Source organism: Terrapene carolina, unplaced genomic scaffold (genome assembly GCF_002925995.2).
Source record: "Terrapene carolina triunguis isolate 2854851 unplaced genomic scaffold, T_m_triunguis-2.0 Scaffold84, whole genome shotgun sequence".
In the NCBI taxonomy this organism is placed as follows: Eukaryota; Metazoa; Chordata; order Testudines; family Emydidae; genus Terrapene; species Terrapene triunguis.
In genome coordinates this window covers 34,186,081-34,207,191 of record NW_020664435.1, presented here as the reverse complement: position 1 = coordinate 34,207,191, position 21,111 = coordinate 34,186,081, and positions in this window count along the sequence as shown.

Genomic DNA, 21,111 nt, shown 5'->3' with positions numbered 1-21,111 from the left:
CTCAGCGGTTCTACCCTCCCCCGCCTCGTCCAAGACAGGACTTTGCTAGGAGGCGGGGTCGAGGTGGTAGGCGAAGGTCGACCGGCCCTCAACCCGGTCAGAACCAGGGCCAGCCTAGACCACCTTCAGGGCCTAGGCAAACCTTTTGAAGGTGCGGTCGAGGACGGCACCACGACCGGTACCCAGGATCCAACTCCCCCCTTCCGGGATCGCCTCTCCCGCTTCCACCGTGCTTGGTCCCGTATAACCTCGGACCGTTGGGTCCTTCGCACGGTGGAGAGGGGATACGCCCTCCAATTTTCCTCGCCCCCCCCTCCCACTCCCCCTCCCCGTCCCTCTTCAGGGACCCTTCTCACGAGCAACTCCTTACACAGGAGGTTTTTGGGCTCCTCGCTATGGGGGCCATAGAGGAGGTTCCATCGGAGCTAAGGGGCAGGGGGTTTTACTCCCACTACTTCCTGATACCCAAGTCAAAAGGGGGTCTACGGCCCATCTTAGACTTGCGCGGACTCAACAAATTCATAGTAAAGTTGAAGTTCCGCATGGTGTCATTGGGGACCATCATCCCTTCACTGGATCCTGGAGACTGGTTCGCCGCCCTCGACATGAAGGACGCTTATTTCCACATAGCAATTTATCCGCCCCACAGACGTTTCCTGCGATTTGTGGTAAACAGGGTGCACTACCAATTCGCAGTCCTTCCCTTCGGCTTGTCCTCGGCTCCCAGGGTGTTCACAAAGTGCCTGGCAGTCGTCGCGGCCTTCCTTCGTCGACAAGGGATACAGCTGTTCCCGTACTTGGACGACTGGCTGGTACGCGGCCGCACCAGAGACCAAGTGCAGGCTCATGTCCGCATAGTGACAAACACTTTCCACGAGCTGGGCATTCTACTCAACAGAGAGAAGTCCACTCTAGTACCAACTCAGAGGATAGAGTTCATTGGAGCAATCCTGGACTCCAGACGTGCCCGAGCCATACTGCCAGACAGCCGATTCCATACCATCTCAAGCGTCATTCAAAGTCTCAGGGCCTTTCCAATTACCACCATAAGAACGTGCCTTGTCCTTTTGGGCCACATGGCCTCGTGTACATACGTAACCAGGCACGCCAGACTGCGACTTCGCCCACTGCAGGCTTGGGTGTCATCGGTCTACCGTCCTCATCGAGACGACCTGAACATGGTGGCCACGGTTCCGGCCTCGGTCTTGGCCTCTCTCGCCTGGTGGACGGATCGCGCAGCGGTCTGTGCAGGAGTGCCCTTTCACGCCCCACAGCCCTCCCTCCACCTAGTTACGGACGCTTCATCTCTAGGCTGGGGCGCTCACCTGGGGGAGCACCATACCCAAGGCCTGTGGTCCGCGTCCCAACTAGCCCTGCACATCAACGTCCGAGAGCTGATGGCGGTGCGCCTGGCTTGTCAGGCTTTCCTCAACTTCCTACAGGGCCGTTGCGTGCTGATTCTCACCGACAACACCACGGCCATGTTTTACATCAACAAGCAAGGTGGAGCTCGCTCATCTCCCCTATGCCAAGAGGCCATTCGCCTGTGGGACTTCTGCATCGCCCACTCGATTCATCTCACGGCGTCATTCCTGCCTGGAGTCCAGAATACGCTGGCGGACCGTCTCAGCAGGTCCTTCCAGACGCACGAGTGGTCGATTCGCCCGGACATCATCTATTCCGTCTTCCAAAGGTGGGGGTTTCCCCAGATCGACCTGTTCGCATCTCGGGCCAACAGGAAGTGCCAGGCATTCTGCTCCCTACACGGGCGAGCCCCGGGCTCTCGGTCAGACGCCTTCCTCATGGCATGGAAAGACCATCTGTTCTACGCCTTTCCTCCATTCCCGCTGGTCCACAGGGTGCTGCTCAAGATCCGCAGGGACCATGCACGGGTAATTCTAGTCGCTCCCGCTTGGCCGAGACAACACTGGTACACCACACTGCTGGAACTGTCAGTACAGAGACCGATCACGCTCCCCTTGAGTCCGGATCTCATCTCTCAGGACCACGGCCGGCTGTATCACCCTGACCTGCAGTCGCTCCACCTCACGGCGTGGATGCTTCATGGTTGAGTCGCTCAGAGCGGCAATGTTCGCAGGCCGTCCAACAGGTCCTGCTGGGAAGTAGAAAGCCCTCTACGCGGACCACTTATTTAGCCAAGTGGAAGAGGTTCTCCTGTTGGTGTGAGCAACGAGCTACGTCTCCCTCGCAGGCTCCTATCCCCTTGATACTGGAGTACCTCCTGTCCCTAAGACAGCAAGGCTTGGCGACATCCTCAATCAAGGTTCACCTCGCCGCTATTTCCGCTTTCCACCCAGGAGAACTCATGTCCTCGGTCTTCTCTAACCCGATGGTCGTTAGATTCCTCAAGGGCTTAGACCGGCTGTACCCACAGCAACGACAACCGGTTCCGACGTGGAACCTCAACCTCGTCCTCTCCAGGCTCACAGGGCCTCCGTTTGAACCATTGGCAACCTGCTCACTCCTGTACTTATCCTGGAAGACAGCCTTCCTCGTAGCCATCACCTCAGCACGACGCGTCTCGGAACTCAGGGCGCTGACATCCGAGCCCCCTTATACGGTGTTCCACAAGGACAAGGTGCAGCTTCGCCCCCATCCTGCCTTTCTTCCGAAGGTGGTATCACCTTTCCACGTAAACCAAGATATATTTCTCCCGGTCTTCCATCCGAAACCGCACGCTACTCGTCAAGACCAGCGTTTACATTCTTTGGACGTTCGCAGGGCCCTGGCTTTCTATATTGACCGGACAAAGCCATTTAGGAAAATGACGCAACTCTTCGTTGCGGTGGCCGACCGGATGAAAGGATCACCGGTCTCTTCACAGTGCCTGTCCTCTTGGATTACGTCCTGCATTCGTGCTTGCTACGACCTGGCCGGTGTACCAAAGCCACACCTCACTGCTCATTCCACGAGGGCCCAGGCCTCCTCGACTGCCTTCCTGGCTCAAGTACCGATCCAGGACATTTGTAGAGCTGCAGTGTGGTCATCGGTCCACACATTTGCTACTCACTATGCGCTGGTGCAACAATCCAGAGACGATGCTGCTTTCGGGTCAGCGGTTCTGCACACAGCAATGTCTCACTCCGACCCCGCCACCTAGGTGGGGCTTGGGAGTCACCTAACTGGAATGGATATGAGCAAGCACTCGAAGAAGAAAAGACGGTTACTCATCGTTGTAACTGTTGTTCTTCGAGATGTGTTGCTCATATCCATTCCAAACCCGCCCCCCTTCCCCACTGTCGGAGTAGCCGGCAAGAAGGAACTGAGGGGGCGCTGGGTCGGCTGGGGTATATATCCAGCGCCATAACGGCGCCACTCTAGGGGGCTCCACAGCCGACCCACCGGGTGTTGCTAGGGTAAAAATCTTCCGACGATCGTGCATGCGGCGCGCACACACCTAACTGGAATGGATATGAGCAACACATCTCGAAGAACAACAGTTACAACGGTGAGTAACCGTCTTTTATTTAGTCTGCAGAAGAGAAGAATGAGGGGGAATTTGATAGCTGCTTTCAACTACCTGAAAGGAGGTTCCAAAGAGAATGGATCTAGACTGTTGTCAGTGGTACCAGATGACAGGACAAGGAGTAATAGTCTCAAGTTGCAGTTGGGGAAGTTTAGGTTTGATATTAGGAAAAACTTTTTCACTAGGAGGGTGGTGAAGCACTGGAATGGGTTACCTAGGGAGGTGGTGGAATCTCCTTCCTTAGAGGTTTTTAAAGTCAGGCTTGACAAAGCCCTGGCTGGGATGATTTAGTTGGGGATTGGTTCTGCTTTGAGCAGGGGGTTGGACTAGATGACCTCCTGAGATCCCTTCCAACCCTGATATTCTATGATTCTATGATTCTATTTCACTGCTGTGCGATTTGAGAGGGGCAACCTTGTTGACAGTGGGACCCAGAGCTTTCTTCAGGCCATCATACATGACTTTGAGATTTCCTGTGTCGGAGGCTGTCTGTAGCTCTTCACAGAGCTTCATCCAGTAATGATTTGCACAGCATCTGCTTACTTGCTACACCTCAGATTTTGTATGTCGTAGTCTCACTTTGGTGCTCTCTGTTGGCTTCTTGTTGTGTTCCAGATAGGCTGTGTTCTTAATGTTGATGAGAGGTAATAGTTTCGCTTCATTTTTTTCAAACCAGTCCTTTTTTGATGGTCTCTTTCCCGCAAATGTAGCTAAAGCTGTTTCATGGATTGTTGTTCTTAAATCTTCCCAAAATTCCTCTGCCTTCTCTGGTAATGACTTCCCATGCATGCTAACTTCAAAAGCCTTCACAAACTCTTGGCATTTCCTCTGGTTTTTGGTGTTAATAGCATTGATTTTGGGCTTGCTCCTAGGTTTTGCTCTATGTAGTTTCTTGGCTGTAATCTTCACTTTGCTAATAATCAAGGAGTGGTCAGTGTCACAGTGTCTCTACTCCAATCAAGTCAGAGCTTATAACCCATAACTGCCACCTTCTGTGTTGTGTCCATGTTGCCAGCAAGGATGGAGTGTCCTCTCCATGTGATGTGGCTGCAATAGCCTGGGCAGTTGATATGGAGGCACTGCATTGTCAGCCTCCCCCTCTGGTTTGGACCAAAGGAAGGATGGGAGTTGATACATTTGGAACTAGCTATGCTGCAGGAGTTGCCAATGCAGAGGAGATCTTCCATCTGCCTGCCTTTCAGGGCTCCACTCCTAGATTGGTTATCAAACATAGTGGAAGGGCCCAATCTGTCCTGTGTGGATGTTGTTGGCAAAAACACTGAGTGAATTTGCTCCTCCGCCTTTTGATGGCATTTCCTCCATCAAGGGTTCCACTACCCTCCTCAGGCGCTCATCAGCATGAAGTCATTGGCACTTCCTGAGATTTCTGAGTTAATTAACCACTGACCAGCACTTGGCATTGACCAGTACAGGTTGTACCATTTATGGTCATAGCAGTAGCAGGTTTTCAATTCTGACCTGACCTCAATGGTGAAATGGATGATATCCACAATGTCACAGAGAGACCTCAAAATGGCGTATGGACCTACAATTGTATCTATAGAATGTTGCTCTTCAGATGCCATATGCACATGTGAGAAAGATTGTAATGGGTGGCGCCTTTAGAGAAATGGGTATCCTGCTTCAAGAATTTGACCCAGCATTAATTCGCCTATAATCTGACAACTATAAAAAAAAAAGACTTCCTGTGCAATGTGTTGTAGTTTCTGGTAGTAAGTTGATTGCTATAGAGATAGGATGCATGGGACTAATATCTATCGACACAGATAAACAAAAGTTTTATGCAAGCTTCGGTACCTAAGACAATTGAACCCAACTGTTAATGCAACAATTCCAGTCAATTTTTTATTGCTGTGGAAGAAGCAGTTAGAGGGGCACATGACTGATTCACCCTAATAACATGTCAGTGAGTAAAATAGTATATCCTTGTCACCTTAGTTGCTTCAGGAATGGCATAATTCTTGCTGGTTAGTGGATGACTGCAGAGTGTCCCCCCCTCCCACTTTGGAGTCTAACACCTTGTTCATCTGTGAAGATTGTGATGTTTAAATGAGGCATGAGCTCAGCCTGTAGAGTTGCTCTCAGTCACCTTATTCTATAATGAATAAGAAATGCAATATACATACAAGATGGGCACATGTTATTGCATTCAAAATACCATGTTTAAAAAAATTATGCCTGATAAGCCAAAGCATATGTTATAAATTACTATGGAAAACGGTAAGATGGTGCTATAGGTATGTGAATGGATTGGCTTACAGAGATATGTGATCACTCCCTTTTCCTACTCTTTTTCTATTGTGTTCTTTCTTTGCTTTTCTTTTGTGCTGTTTGATATCTGTAACCCTGACCCTCTAAGAATACCCTTTTTACCAGCCAATCTGTAATACTGAGGGATCTGTATACATGTATAGTCACCCTGGGATTTGGGGAGCTATTCCATTAAATATAGATAAGAGAACTCACTGCTATGATATAGTGTTTTGAAGAACAAAGAATTCAAACTGGGATTCCCCAGTCTCCAGTGGTCTAAAGAAGACAGCAGCAGCCCGATGACTGATTAAATGGATATGGAGGCCAGGGCTCTTAGTGTTCTTGTATGAATTCAGATGCAAGAAAACACCCATTGTCTATTTTGAAAAAAAAAATACAGCTCATTATGAGTTATAATTTACTTCAAAATATCCTAGTGTGCTAGTAACTGATAATTCAGTTCCCCGATATTAGAGAATTACAGCCTAGCTCTTTCTTTTCTGAAATAATTTTTCTTTCTGTTTTCAAATAATATTTGTATAAAATCTTTCCCTAAGACTTCCCAGTTGATAGAAGATAGCACCCTCCTTTTTAAAAAAATATAGAATTTCTGATGCTCTAGATTTCCTGTGCTTTCAGTCACTAATTTAAATATATTAATCCATGTTTCATATTACATTTTCTTCCACAAACTGTGATTGCCTAAAACACCAAAAGCATGAAGACTTATGAATAATATGGAACTTGATCCAAAGCCCACTGATGACAGTAAAGAAATTCCAATTGATTTCAAAGGGCTTTGTATACATAGGGCCCTGGGGTCTCATTCTGTTACCCTGCACCTTGTGTAGTCATTTTCACAGCAAAGTAGATGTAACAAGCAGTCATTCTGATTGAAGTCAATGGAATTTAAGCACATGCTTTGCTGAATTGGGGTCTTAATGATTCTAAGATTACTGGCTGAATTTCCAAGGTATAAATTGTTAGAGTAACTAGCTGTCATACAAGGTACTTGTCACAGATTCCATACTATTCATAAAAGGTGCGTGGAGTGTGCAGGGTAGTGGGTATACAGGAACGTTACATTGGTTCAGGATTCCTTAAATGTGAATTTCCTTACAATCAAACCTTTTTTTTTTAATTTTAACGTTAACATAATATTTCCTAGCTTTTATCAGTTCCATTTTTAAAACTGCAACACTTAATTTTTCCCTTTAAATTATTGACACTTTGTCTGCTTTAATTCCATCTTCACAAAGTTTTTTTGTGTGGGACTAAACATTTATTTACAGTCCTTCAGTCTGTAATCCATGTGACACACTTCATATCCAAGTCCGAACTAATTTCATGAGCAAGATTTCATTAGTCACTGTGTCAAATGCCTTATTTATATTCAAATATATTCTGGTTTGGAAGGATTAGATATTTATTGGTAAATGTTGATAAACATCGGTTTCATTGCACACACAAACTGACGAAAAACTTCCATCGATAATAATTGAAATGTACAGATAGGCAAAGTAAGAAAAATTCTGCTTGAGAACTTATTAGAGTTTGATTTAAGGATACTTACTTTGTATATTTTGACATGTGATGTTGACAATTGGTGTTCTAACATTATAAAGGTTTAACTTTATGTATTTCAATGTCTGTTGTCACTAAATAATTGTGTGAGCCTCCCATAATTTCCCACTACTGGGAAAATTGAAATAGATAAAAATTGGGGAAAAAAATGCTTTAAAACCCATAATTTTGTGCAACTGTGAAAATGTAAATTGATCAAAATCCTTAAAAATAAATATTGATATCTGTCAAAATTATATTTAAAAAATCAAATTCTGACAAGCCTAAATCCATGCACTGCTTTTCGTTTCTCTACTAATTTTGAGGTTGTGTTATAAGCTGCACCAGCAAAGCCTCTAAGCTTGTTTGGTAAGATCTGTTCTTATCCTTCCATGCTGTGTATTGATCATGGTTTCATTATCTTCTGGATTTTTGGTGATTTTTTTTTCTTCTCTCACTATTTGCTCCATTATTTTATTTGGGATATTGGTTTGACTTTCAGGATAGTCCATATATGCCAGCAACGTTTTCTTGCAGTAAGAAGTAAATGAGACAATCAGCAATCTGGAGCATGTTGAGCTAGAAGTGCTTTTCACTGAGATGGCAGGCTAAAAACATTTCTGTGGGGGCCCAGAAAGGGCAGATACTGGACACTCCAAAACAATTAACAGAGTGGCACAGCTTAGTAAAGAGCTAAGAATCATAATTCAAAATGATCTGGACAAATTGGAGAAATGGTCTGAGGTAAACAGTATGAAGTTTAATAAAGACAAATGCAAAGTGCTCCATTTAGGAAGGAACAATCAGTTTTACACATACAGAATGGGAAGAGACTGTCTAGGAAGGAGTATGGCAGAAAGGGATCTAGGGATTATAGTGGACCACAAGCTAAATATGAGTCAACAGTGTGATGCTGTTGCAAAAAAAGCAAACATGATTCTGGGATGCATTAACAGGTGTGTTGTGAGCAAGACACGAGAAGTCATTCTTCCACTCTACTCTGCGCTGGTTAGGCCGCAACTGGAGTATTGTGTCCAGTTCTGGGCACCTCATTTCAAGAAAGATGTGGAGAAATTGGAGAGGGTCCAGAGAAGAGCAACAAGAATGAGTAAAGGTCTAGAGAACATGACTTATGAAGGAAGGCTGAAAGAATTGGGTTTGTTTAGTTTGGAAAAGAGAAGACTGAGAGGGGACATGATAGCAGTTTTCAGGTATCTAAAAGGGTGTCATAACGAGGAGGGAGAAAACTTGTTCATCTTAGCCTCTAAGGATAGAACAAGAAGCAATGGGCTTAAACTGCAGCAAGGGAGGTTTAGGTTGAACATTAGAAAAAAGTTCCTAACTGTCAGGGTGGTTAAACACTGGAATAAATTGCCTAGGGAGGTTGTGGAATCTCCATCTCTGGAGATATTTAAGAGTAGGTTAGATAAATGTCTATCAGGGATGGTCTAGACAGTATTTGGTCCTGCCACGAGAGCAGGGGACTGGACTTGATGACCTCTCGAGGTCCCTTCCAGCCCTAGAATCTATGAATCTATGAACCATGGGATATGCCCCCTAAAGTCCTACTGCCCCACCTGGGTGGTACAACACCAATGTGGATATAGCTACAGGGTATGACTCTAGTGTGGCTTGCTCACATTCAGGCTAAGCTAACCTGGATTCCCAGACCCAGGTGATTGGACCCAGGTCAATTCTGCAGTGAAGACATACCCTGCAAGTCAAAGAAACATTGTGGCTGCTCTAACTTTCACCAGGGCCTCTTTGGTCCCCTGGCTGGCCCAGAATCAAGGGAGGCGAAGGGAACTCTAGCCAGCATTACGCCTCCCCACCTAAGCTGTGCCAAGCATGAGCTCCTCACAGCTGATGACTGTGACTCCAGAGTGTCAGTTCACATCCACCTATCAGTGTCACTTTGTGCCAACGTGGCAATGCTTTTCTGGCACCTGCAGCTGCTCTACCAGAGGAGATTCAATAGCACAAGCCCTCAAGATTTTTCTGTATGTACTAGAGTGAATTAGGACTGATCTACATTAGGAAGTTGTATCAGTCGAACTATGCAGTTCAGGAGTGTGACTCTACCAATATAGTTAGACTGATACAACCCGTAGTGTGTATGCTATAGAGGTATAAAGCACCTTTATACTAGTATGAGTTATCTCCCCTCCTGTAGGGAAATAGAGATAAAGGTTTAAAGCACCTTTTTACCAATATAACTGCATCCACGCTGCGGGGGGAATTGCACTACTTTAACCATACAGCCATAGTTAAAGCAATAAAACTCGCTAGTGAAGATGAGGCCTTATTCAAAAAAGAACTTTCTCATGTATTTCTCCCACTTGGAAAAGTTGCCTACGCTTTCTTTACAAACAAAGGAGAGAGCAAGAATTAAAGAACTTGAGCAGGGATTTATACTGCATTTTCAAGTGCTGTTGCTTGGGGATGGGATTTTGAAGAATGTCTCTTTGAAAGTTTCTACTGCCTTGTGCAGGAGAAAAGAAGAAGGATCTCCCACTGGTATTCCTCAGCATGTAAAAATGTCTAGGAAACTCTGATACAACTACATCAATGCAAGGAACTGAGACAAGTGCTTAGAAACACTTACAGTCTTAAAAAGGACTGGGACCTTAGGGTCAAGCACTGTAAACTCATGTGTAGAAATACATAGTTCTAGTCCCAGAGTGGGGCTAGAAAGAAGCTTGACCATAATCTAAAAACAGATTTTTCATTCCTTTTTGACATTATGTTACTCATGGGGCTCATTTAGCAACTGAATAATTCAAATCAAGCATTTTATCAAGTGAATTAGATCAGTCTAAAAATCAACGATATTTATAGAACTAATAAGCAATTGCCACAATCATTTTTAAATATTTACTAAGAGTAATATGATACCAGCAAATGATATAGTTAGCTACTTAATTGCTATCTCTAGTTCTATCTTGGCACAAAAATCCTTTTACTGAACATAAACTTCTTTGAATAAAGGGCATATATGAAAATGCCATAATATGACTTTGGAACTTATACTATGTTGTTTGCTAACATTTTTAAATGATCATATGAAATAATTGCTAGGAGTTATTTCAGTAACATTGATATTACCTTTAGCATAGTGAAAGTCAGTATTATAATTAAAACAAAGTTCATTGTAAGCTTAATCTGCTCTGCAAAGGGTTTGTAATTAACAGCCCAACTGGGGTCAAGTAACCAAATAGCTTCAGTTAGTCTTGAACTTGCGACTGAGTTTCTGGTGAAAAAGCTCTGACTACTGAAATCAATCAATATTCATGGCTGCTATTGTCATGAGATAATCTTTCACTTTTGGGGGGTGGCAGGCAGTCTTCACATGCACAGAATGCAGTAATTTCTTTCTTATCGCCTGTGTCATGTTTCCCTCTTACTTCCTCTCATTTAGAAGGTGAGATGTAATTCTTGGCTCAGTCAGTCCACCGCTGTGACAGATCTGGATGGTTCCACCAGCATAGTTTGATGGCATCATCTTGGAGTCATAGAATTAAGGAACCTTTGAAAATGTTTATTTTCAATAAGTACATTTATACACCTACAATTTGTAAGTGCTTGCTTAGGGATGTCTGGTGCCCTCCACTTATGCTGATGGAAATGCAGACGACACCATAAGCCAGGAGAAATCAGGTGGGGGAGGTACAGAAAGGAGGAACAGCGGTTCTTCAGCATACTTTGCCCCACTCCTGCCCAATTCCACAGAATCTCCTGTGCCAGAATCTCATGTGTAGTCTGGGCTCTGATTGGGCTGTGAGGTGGTAGGGCCAAGAAGCAGTAGCTCCACCAGCACGTGACTAATCTATCCTGGTGGAAATACACTACTGTTGTTAAAATCTAATTCTGCGTGTGTGTAAGGCTTAGATGTGGGCATGAGATAATTTAGAGAATTACAAACATGCCAGTAGGGATAGAGGGAGAGCCAAGAGGGCAGTGAGGAGAGGACAGTCCGTCTGTGCGCTTTGAGTTATCTCCCTGAGGTCCATGGGGTTTGCCTCCTCATCTCATTTCCCACAGTGAAGGGAGTAAAGAAATCTGTGTTCTTATCCCTGTAAAAGGGGCCAAGGTTTTACAGTGTAAGCCATGCAGCAGTAACCCACACTAACAATGTCCCTTTGTCCATCTCTCTTGGCTGGATAATGTATAGAGGTTTAAGTATCTGGTACTGCATTCAAGCTAATGGACCTGGTCAATGCAGGTAATAGCGGCTTGTGCTTTTAGATCCAGAGTCTGTGTTCCTTTCTTTCAGATGACCTGTCCAAGGGTGCTGCATTACAAGCAATAGTCCATATGTGGAGTTGAACAGGTGTGGCCCTCTGAAACTCAGACAGATTTTCCCTAGCTGGGACAGTCTGTGTCTAGACCATGGACAGAGGTTTATGAGTCTGCTACTGCATGTAAGCTAATGAAGATGATTTAGCTCAAGCACTTGAGGCTTATGTCTCTTAGAGCCTGTGTTCAATCCCCTACTGATAACCTGATGGCGGATATTGGTGCTATACATAGAATTGCAGAGTGTTTTACTGAACCTCTCTTAGCTCCCTTCTCTTAGCTTTACTTGGACACTGTGTTTACCTGTTTGGTTGTTGCCATTCTGTTAAATTAGGAAACCCAAAGCAGAGCAGGTGTTTAACTTCCTGCTTTTGAGCTTGATCCTGCAAAGAGGGAGCACTCTGGCCCTTATTTAACAGAGCACTTTAAGCATGTGTGTAGTGCCAGTGACCTCGATAGGAGTGCTCATCTACTTAAAGTACTGCACATGCTTTTCAGGTTAGAGGGGAGAGTGCTCAGCACTTAGCATGCCTGTGCCCTTCAAGTGCAGGGGGAGGCTACATTTTTAGTTTCAAAAAGGGTTAAATCCTGACTGGGGCAGCAGTATTTAGGTTTAAGAGGTCTAATATGGCATACCTTATATGTGTTATTCCCAATAGAGGGCCTGATCCTGCATGGTGCTGAGTACCTTGAACTCCAGCTGAAGGCAACAGAAATTGAGGGCACATAGTGTCTTTCAGTGTTCAGACTAAAAAGATAGGTAAGAATGGAATCATTGTAACCAATCATTCTTGTGATGACGTTATTTATATAAGCTGCATGTGCAGGATTTATAAGAAAGCATAATCTAATGTGTTTTTGGTAGCCGGAATTGCATGTACCCTGTATTCTGTTCTGACGTCAAGAATTTAGTAAATACAATATTTAAAGGTCTGTGGTAATGCAAGTGTTTGATGGGCTGGCAATGTAGTGTGAATTTAATTAAACTACAGCATAAAGAGGGTTAGAGCCAATTTGTTTCCAATTCATGTATCCTGTCTGAAGGGGGTAAGTAATATCATTCTCTGTTTCCTTTTCTCTCTTTGCCAAATGCACCAACAATTTAGCGTGCATAGTAAGAAGTTATTATAGATTCTGCTGAGACAGTCCTGTTGCATGGTGCAGATAACATAAATTTTGTTAACAATCTGACAAAATATAAATGACTTCATAATATACTGCCACCCCCTTAGTACCTCAATTGCTTCAAAAATGTTATCTGGCTGCTGCAGGGGGTTAAACTATGCATTATGGAGGATGAATTTTAGCACCATGCATGGTTATATCTCACCAAAAATATGAATGTTTTTCATAGCACAAAGCAATAATTAAACTCAGTCTTCGGTACCAAACACAGCCATGGCCATTCATTTATTTATGGGCATATGGGGAATATGGTAAAAGATAAGTTTTAAAATTGATACTAAAACTGTTGAAACAAAATAATCTCTGATCCACAAATATTTTTGTGAATAAAAATGCCAAGTTTAGCTCACTGTGATTCATGTCTCTGGTGATTGTCACAGGGTGAGCTGCCCTTTATGGGCCTTGGGGCTCAGCCTGGCTTAGTCCACTTTTCCAAATGGATGGAATGAAAACAAAGGCAACATAATGGGGAGCATGTCACCAAGGGAAGAAGGGACTAATTGAAGCCCAGGAGAGCTGGAAGCTGAGGACATGAGAATGGCTAAGGTGGAGAGGAAAGACCCTGAGAGGAAAGGTTATGCCCAACAAGAATATGGGCTGGAATATGGGCTGTTCTCAGTGGTAGCAGATGACAGAACAAGGAGTAATGGTTTCAAGTTGCAGTGGGGCTGTGGGGGAGGTTTAGGTTGGATATTAGGAAAAACTTTTTCACTTGGAGGTTGGTGAAGCACTGGAATGGGTTACCTAGGGAGGTGGTGGAATCTCCTTCCTTAGAGGTTTTTAAGGTCAGGCTTGACAAAGCCCTGGCTGGGATGATTTAGTTGGGGATTGGTCCTGCTTTGAGCAGGGGGTTGGACTAGATGACCTCCTGAGATCCCTTCCAACCCTGATATTCTATGATTCTATGAAGACTTTGGTTTTGTTTCGTCTTTGGACTCTGATTATCTCTGCAAGTGGTGAGCTTTTTTTGACTTAGCTGCAGGACTAAGTTACCTCAGTGATTTAAAAGCACTGGAAGCTAGTAGGTGATCATAAAACTGAGGCAGCATATTGACAGAAACTGAGGCAGTGGACAGGCCAAAGTCAGACCAGGTAAGTACATGCTTCAGTTATTTAATATTTGGGTGACTACCCGGCATTTGTTAAATGATGATTAACCTGAAAATCACTGAACTGGCATGAATGATTTCTCCAAAAAATGTATTTTAAATATCATTGTTATCTATGACATCTTATTCGCTTTATAAACTTTGTTTCTGCTCTCTGATTGGGCGACAATGCTTTACGACTTTTGGGTGACTAAACACAAGTAATGAATAACAACTATTTGGTTTGCAAATAGCCAATGGGCTAAAAATTATTTGTCAAACTTCTTGGTGAATAATTATGAATAACCAATACACTTGCAGAAATCGGGATTAACTCATTAACGTTTCAATAGCCAAAAAGGGGTCTAAATTCATAATTAATGGTAATCATAATGAATAGTTCACTCAGTTCTGACACTTAGGTTAGCTTTTGTTGGAAAGTGGAATAACTCATTAGACCTCTTCTAATATTTATTACAAAGCACTTTTTTAACATTATTCTAATTTGCTTTTGCCATTTTCACAACCTCTTTGTGTGTACTCTTCAGGAATAAATCCAGGTTTTACTAACAGGAATGCTCAGAGAAAGTAAACCCTGAAAGTTATACTCTGAAATACTCATGAAAAACAAACGTCAAATATTAAGAATTGGCACCAGGCATCTGCTTATAAGACTTGAATTCCACCAAACAAGGAACAGAAATAATAGCATATGACTTCTGTAACCAGTCACAACTAAACCACACAACTCTAATTTCAGATTTAGAATTTTGAATCGAAAATGATACATTGAAGAAAAAAAACAAGCAAAAAAGGCTGAATAATTCCAAATAACAAAGTAGAGAAAATTACAATCTGTTTCTCTCATCCCATGAACAGAAAAAGTTACAGAATAAATTATTTGTTCAGCTCTAAAAGTCATTGTGAACACTTTTAGAAACATATAAACATCTGTTGGGTAGATTTATTCTTTACTGGTTTGGATTGCATCATGTAGCGGATACTCTTCTTACCAGCACTATTTTATATGAACAATATTTTGATTATTAATAACAGCTTTGTAAGAAAGATGTTAAGAATATTACAGCGGAGAAATTTGTTTGATTCAGAGAGGTATTGAACATAATTGACTTTAAAAGAATTTGTGGGTGCTCATCCTCCACATACAGGCTCAGGTCCTGGATCTCTTTCATCACAAAATACAGAATATAGTGTTGTAGCAAGTTAAACCCATATTTCCAAAATGCTCCTCATTTTCTATTCCAGGGTTTTGGACTTCTATTTGCATATTCTCTACTGCTCTGCAAATTAAGCACCTTAATCTCCATAGCACAAATGACCTCTCAAAATGGACTTGTAGGAGATCTGCTAATAGTTCTACTTAAGGAATGTTGTTACTTGCAATCTTTACCAATAAAAAAAGAAAAAGGAAAAGTAATAGGCAGTGTGTGTCAAATTATTCATGGCAAATAAATCATTCTGTGAATGTAGCCCTTTTTACCTTTAGTGGACTGTTTACAAACTGATTCTGATTTTTAAACTTTTGCTACATAGTTTGGGTGAAAAATTTTCATCCTGTGTATTATTGATGAGCTGTACTTCCTGGGTCAGATTCTGCCACACTTCTTCATGTGGAGTAGTACTTTACCCTGAATACTCCAATTTGGTCAATGAGGCCACTCATCTTGAATAAGGGTATCCGAATCTGTCTGGCTCTCTGTTTGTAATGTATGACTACAGCTTCTTAAACAGAAGAATAAGAGATGACAAGTAGTGAATAATGGGTAGCAATTACTCTTGTTTATGAGTGAATACCTTTTGTTTCCATGCCAGTACAGGTATTCATATGAAAAGCAGCCCTTCAGCAAGCATTTGTGTGAACAAAATCTGTTTGTATGAATACTCACGAATAACAAGTTATAAGAGATATGAGCATAGCTGAACTGAACAGTCACTTCGAATCTGAATGAATGTTAAACACTGAGGTAGAGCCATGGCCTCTCATAAGGGAAGCTTTGTTAAGGCAGCAACTGAGAGTTCCCTTGTTCTGGAGTATTTCAGGGAGGGTTTGGGGCAGGAAAAGGAATGGGGTGCATTTCTCTCCAGGGATGGTGGCTGGCAGAGAGACCCCGCAGGAGCCATATCTGCTGGCACAAAGTAGAGCATTCCTGAGTTATTTTGGCACACCTTGGAATCAGCCCACTCTGACCTTATCTACACTAGAACTTACTTCAGTATAACTTACATTGCTCAGGGGTGTCAATAATCCACACCCCTGCATAACCTAAGTTATACCTACTTAAGCACTGGTATAGACAGCACTATGTTGGTGGGAGAGCTTCTCCTGCTGACAGAGCTACCGCCTCTTGTGGGAAGTGGAGTATTTAAGGTGACAGGAGAGCTCTCTCCTATCGGCTTAGAGCATCTTCACCAGATGCACTACAGCAGCACAGCTGCATCGGTGCAGCTGTAGCATTTTTAGTCTAGATGTAGCTTCAGATTGTGATATTCAGCCAAATCTAGTAACTGAAAACTATTCAACAGGTCTCTGATTGAGGGAAGTAAACATATCCTGAATAATTAGAATGTCAGTTTATGTCCAATTCTACACTGCTACTGGTAACTTTGAAACTGATACTGAAGAAAAGGCATGATAATCATGTCACTGTGGAGGATAGCTAGCGTGATCAAAAGCTACAGTGTATTTTCACACTACATCTCTTGTCATTTTCAGTGTTGTAGCCATGTTGGTCCCAGGATATTAGAGAGACAAGGTGGTTGAGGGAATATCCTTTGTCGGACCAACTTCTGTTGGTGAAAGGTGTTGTGCAGTTTTCTTTTGAGGCTGAGGACTGAGAGGTCAGGTATGAAGTGATTGTCTTGTGACCATAGGTGATATGGTGTTTTTGTCTTTTACCATTTTTCTGTGTGAGTTAATTTGAGACTGTAGTGATTGTCTGGTTTCACCCACATACAGTAGTTGTTATTGGGGCATTTAGTGCACTGTGTGGGGTACACCACAGGTTGTGATAAGCATATGTAGGACCAATGGATCTTGAAAAGTGTGTTGTGAGGGATATTGATCATTGTAGCAATGGATATTTGTCTGCAGGTTTTGCATCTGTTATTCTGGCAGGGTCTGATGCTGCTTTGAGTTGGTGTAGTCTGATCTGTGGGAGCTTGCTTCTGATGATGAGCTTGGTGAGGTTGGATTTTTTGGGTTTTTTTGAAGGTCAGAAGAGGGGGTTCAGGAAAGACTGAGTATGAGTTTTAATTGTTTAATGATACTCCATATGAATTCCAGTGTGGGGTAGTATGTGACAACGAGGGGTTTGCGGTCAGAAGTTTTTTCCCCCCCTATATTGAAGCAGGTTTTCTCAGTGTATTTGGGTGGCCCATTCCATGATGCGATCACTTCTCTGGTGGATTGTCTTTGGTAAAGGCGGTTTTAAATGTGTTTAAGGTGTGTATCCCAGACTTTCTCCTTGGAGCATATTCTGTGGTATCTGAGGGTCTGACTGTAGATAACAGATTTCTTGGTGTATTTGGGGTGATTACTGCATCTGTAGAGGTAAGTGTGGTAATCCATGGGTTTCTTATTTATAGTTGTTTGTAGGGTTCCATTGTTGAAGCTGATTGTGGTGTCCTGCGAGTTGATGCTAGTGTGGGATTGTTCTAGAGAAAGTTAGATGGGTGGTGGTTGTTGAAGTTGTGGTTGAAGTCTACGAAGGAGTTTAGGTCATCTGTCCAGAGGATGAAAATATCATTGATGTATCTTAAGTATATCATTTGTTTTGTGGTGCATTTGTCCAGAAATTCTTCCTCAAGGTGGCCAAAGAAGAGGTTAGCATACTGGGGAACCATCCTAGTACCTAGGGCTGTTCCCATGGTTTGGACAAAGTGTTTGTTGTTGAATGTAAAATTGTTGTGGGTGATGAGGATGAAATTTAGCCATGTATTTGAGGTGGATATCTAAGTGTTGTCCATTGTCTTGCAGATATTTGAGGAAGGCAGAGATCCCATCATTGTGAGGGAGGATGGTGTATACTATAGTAAACATCTTTTTGTTTGTGTCTTTCTGCTATAAAATCTCAATAAATAATATTTTTGTGTTATATAAGTAGAATTGGTTTTGAGCAAAAATATACACACCACTCTCATAGAATCTGCATGAAGCTTTTTCATTTATAGAATGGCAAGGAAAATGTAAGTTAATGGGCTGTAGGTATGGAGACCACTATGGATACCAACTCTTTCACAGACTTTTCAACAAGCTCTATTTCATAGCCCACCCTCTATACTCAAAATATTGCAAAACATTAAGATATAACATTAGTTGTATGGTAACTGTGTAAGGCAACAATATTACTCTGTTCATGCCAATAAACACACACAGCCCTGTAGGTTAGGACCTGATGTGGGGAGAGAATACTGCCCCGGACACTGGTTATGTATTAACTTTTACATGGTCAGCTATTGTAAATGAGGGAATATCCTTTCTCATGTGACATTAAAGTACAGCAGCTATGTCTTTATTGCACTGGATATGCCTTCTCTTTATGACTTCTCAGGTTTTACCTATGTAGTTAAAAATGACCTTTGTACAATAACACAACTTGTAAGACAGAACTACTTCTGCTTCAGACACTTCACATGAAGCAGAATTGCACTGCTAGGTCTGAGGTCAAAATGAAATGTTCCTCGAAAATTCACAAGATAACCTTTCCAATGCCTTTTCCCATTCAATAGGAACTTGCTTCAAGTAGACATCACTTTAGATTCCAGTGTATGAGGGGTGTTGTATTTGCCCAGCTATGTAATACAGTATCATTGAGGAGAAAGATGAACAAATTATTAGGCAAACTGCAGTCATAAATGGTTAAAGAATTAAGATGACAAAATTGAACTCAATGGAAGGATAGGCAATCTTAGAGATTTCTCTGCTTTTGAGTACTTTACTTTGCCATCTTAACATCCTTCTAACATAGACTTTTGTGTTTAAAATATACTCTTAGCCCTTTTGACCTGGGCAGCTAGCTAGTTTTCAAGGTCTAAAAGGTTGTTCTCAGTAAGAGGAGAAATTGATGATGGAGTCGGGTTTTTGTTTTTTTTATGCAATCCTCTTTATTTACAAAATGTGCATAAAGTTGTGTTTCCCTGAACACAGCAGAAATCAAACAACAGGAAAGAGTTTATTTGCTCCTAGCTCCTAGCCTCTTTCCAGACAGCACTTAGCCCAAAACTTTTCTTAGCTTTTTCTCAGGGTCACACTACCCAGTGCTTGTGTGTATGTGTCTGGTGCTTCTTACTGCTATCTGTCTGCTGTGTGTTTCTCACTGCATCTTAATACACACACACACACACACACACACACATACAGCTCCAGAAAACAATACGTACTGAAACCCATCCACCCACATAGCTCATTTTCTAACCAGCCCCGCATGCCCTGTGTTTTGGGTGGTGATTCCTATAGTTTCAGTTTTCCATAAAGGAGCTTGATTGTTTCCTACTTTTATCCTGAACGAAGGGCTGCAGATATGCCCACCAGTTTCTGAGGTTTAACCCAAACCCAGCATAACAGTATATACAATATGTACAGGAATCAAATCATTCACTACTGAAATGTAACAAGGAGTCCGGTGGCACCTTAAAGAATAACATATTTATTTTGGCATAAGCTTTCTTGGGTAAAAAACCTCGCTTCTTCAGATGCATGGAGTGAAAGTTACAGATGCAGGCATTATATAATGACACATGAAGAGAAGGGAGTTACCTCGCAAGTGGCGAACCAGTGTTGACAGGGCCAGTTCAATCAGGGTGGATGTAGTCCACTCCCAATAATAGATGAGGAGGTGTCAATTCCAGGAGAGGCAAAGCTGCTTCTGTAATGAGCCAGCTACTCCCAGTCCCTATTCAAGCCCAGATTAATGGTGTTAAATTTGCAAATGAATTTTAGTTCTGCTGTTTCTCTTTGAAGTCTGTTTCTGAAGTTTTTTTGTTCAAGAATAGTGACTTTTAAATCTGTTATAGAATGACCAGGGAGATTGAAGTGTTCTCCTACTGGCTTTTGTATGTTACCATTCCTGATGCCCGATTTGTGACCATTTATTCTTTTACATAGAGACTTTCTGGTTTGGCCAATGTACATGGCAGAGGGGCATTGCTGGCACATGATGGCATATATCACATTAGTAGATGTGCAGGTAAATGAGCCCTTGATGGTGTGGCTGATGTGGTTGGGTCCTCTGATGGTGTCGCCAGAGTAGATATGGGGACAGAGTAGGCCACGAGGTTTGCTACAGGGATTGGTTCCTGGGTTGGTGTTTCTGTGGTGTGGTGTGTAGTTGCTGGTGAGTATTTGCTACTGAAATGTAGCCATTCTGAAGAGGCACATGAAAATGTTTGACACTCTACTGCAGCACTTCTTAACAATTTTGGAAGTAAAACATAAGATATTGAATCCTATCACATTTAGGCCCTGATACTGCAATGAGCTCTGTGCAGACAGATTCCCCTTGCAAGACCAGGGTCTTAAACTGTAGGAGGAATCAAGTTAAGTTAAATTGAAACACTGACTCAGACTGGAATTCAGCTAAGATGCTTTGGCTCAGCCTTACAAAAAGTGCAATGGGATCCTTAAAGGCCACAGCTGCACAAGACATCTGCTTAACATCTCATCTGAAAGAGAGAGACATTATGGTAACTATCATTTATTAGAAAAGAATTGCAAAAGGAGATTATGCAGTTACATTTAAAACAAGAAACAATAGCAGAGATCTCTTCAGTATACCAGTCTAAAATGATTTGCCATGCATTAAGCATGACTATTGTATTATTTTCATAATGAGATGGCTAATGGGACTACAATATGAGCAGGCTTTGGCCTGTATCTATGGTAGTAACCAATACACCTTTAAACATTTCTAATTCTAAACAAATGGGAACGTAGGGCCATGACTGGCATATCTGGTTTTCTACAGTAGTCTGTTGGGTATGTGTGTCCTCATTCTAAGGTAAAAGTCTATGGCCCTCTGAAAAAAGGATACATGGGATTTCTGAATAAAGATTCTCCCTAGTTTTGGACAACCCAATCATGGGCACTCTATACTTAGCTGAATCATGCCCCTGAATTGTAATGGCAGCTTCAAGTGCCCATAAATCCCATGGAAAATGTGTGGGCACAACACCATTTTAATATATGGAATGAGCATAGAT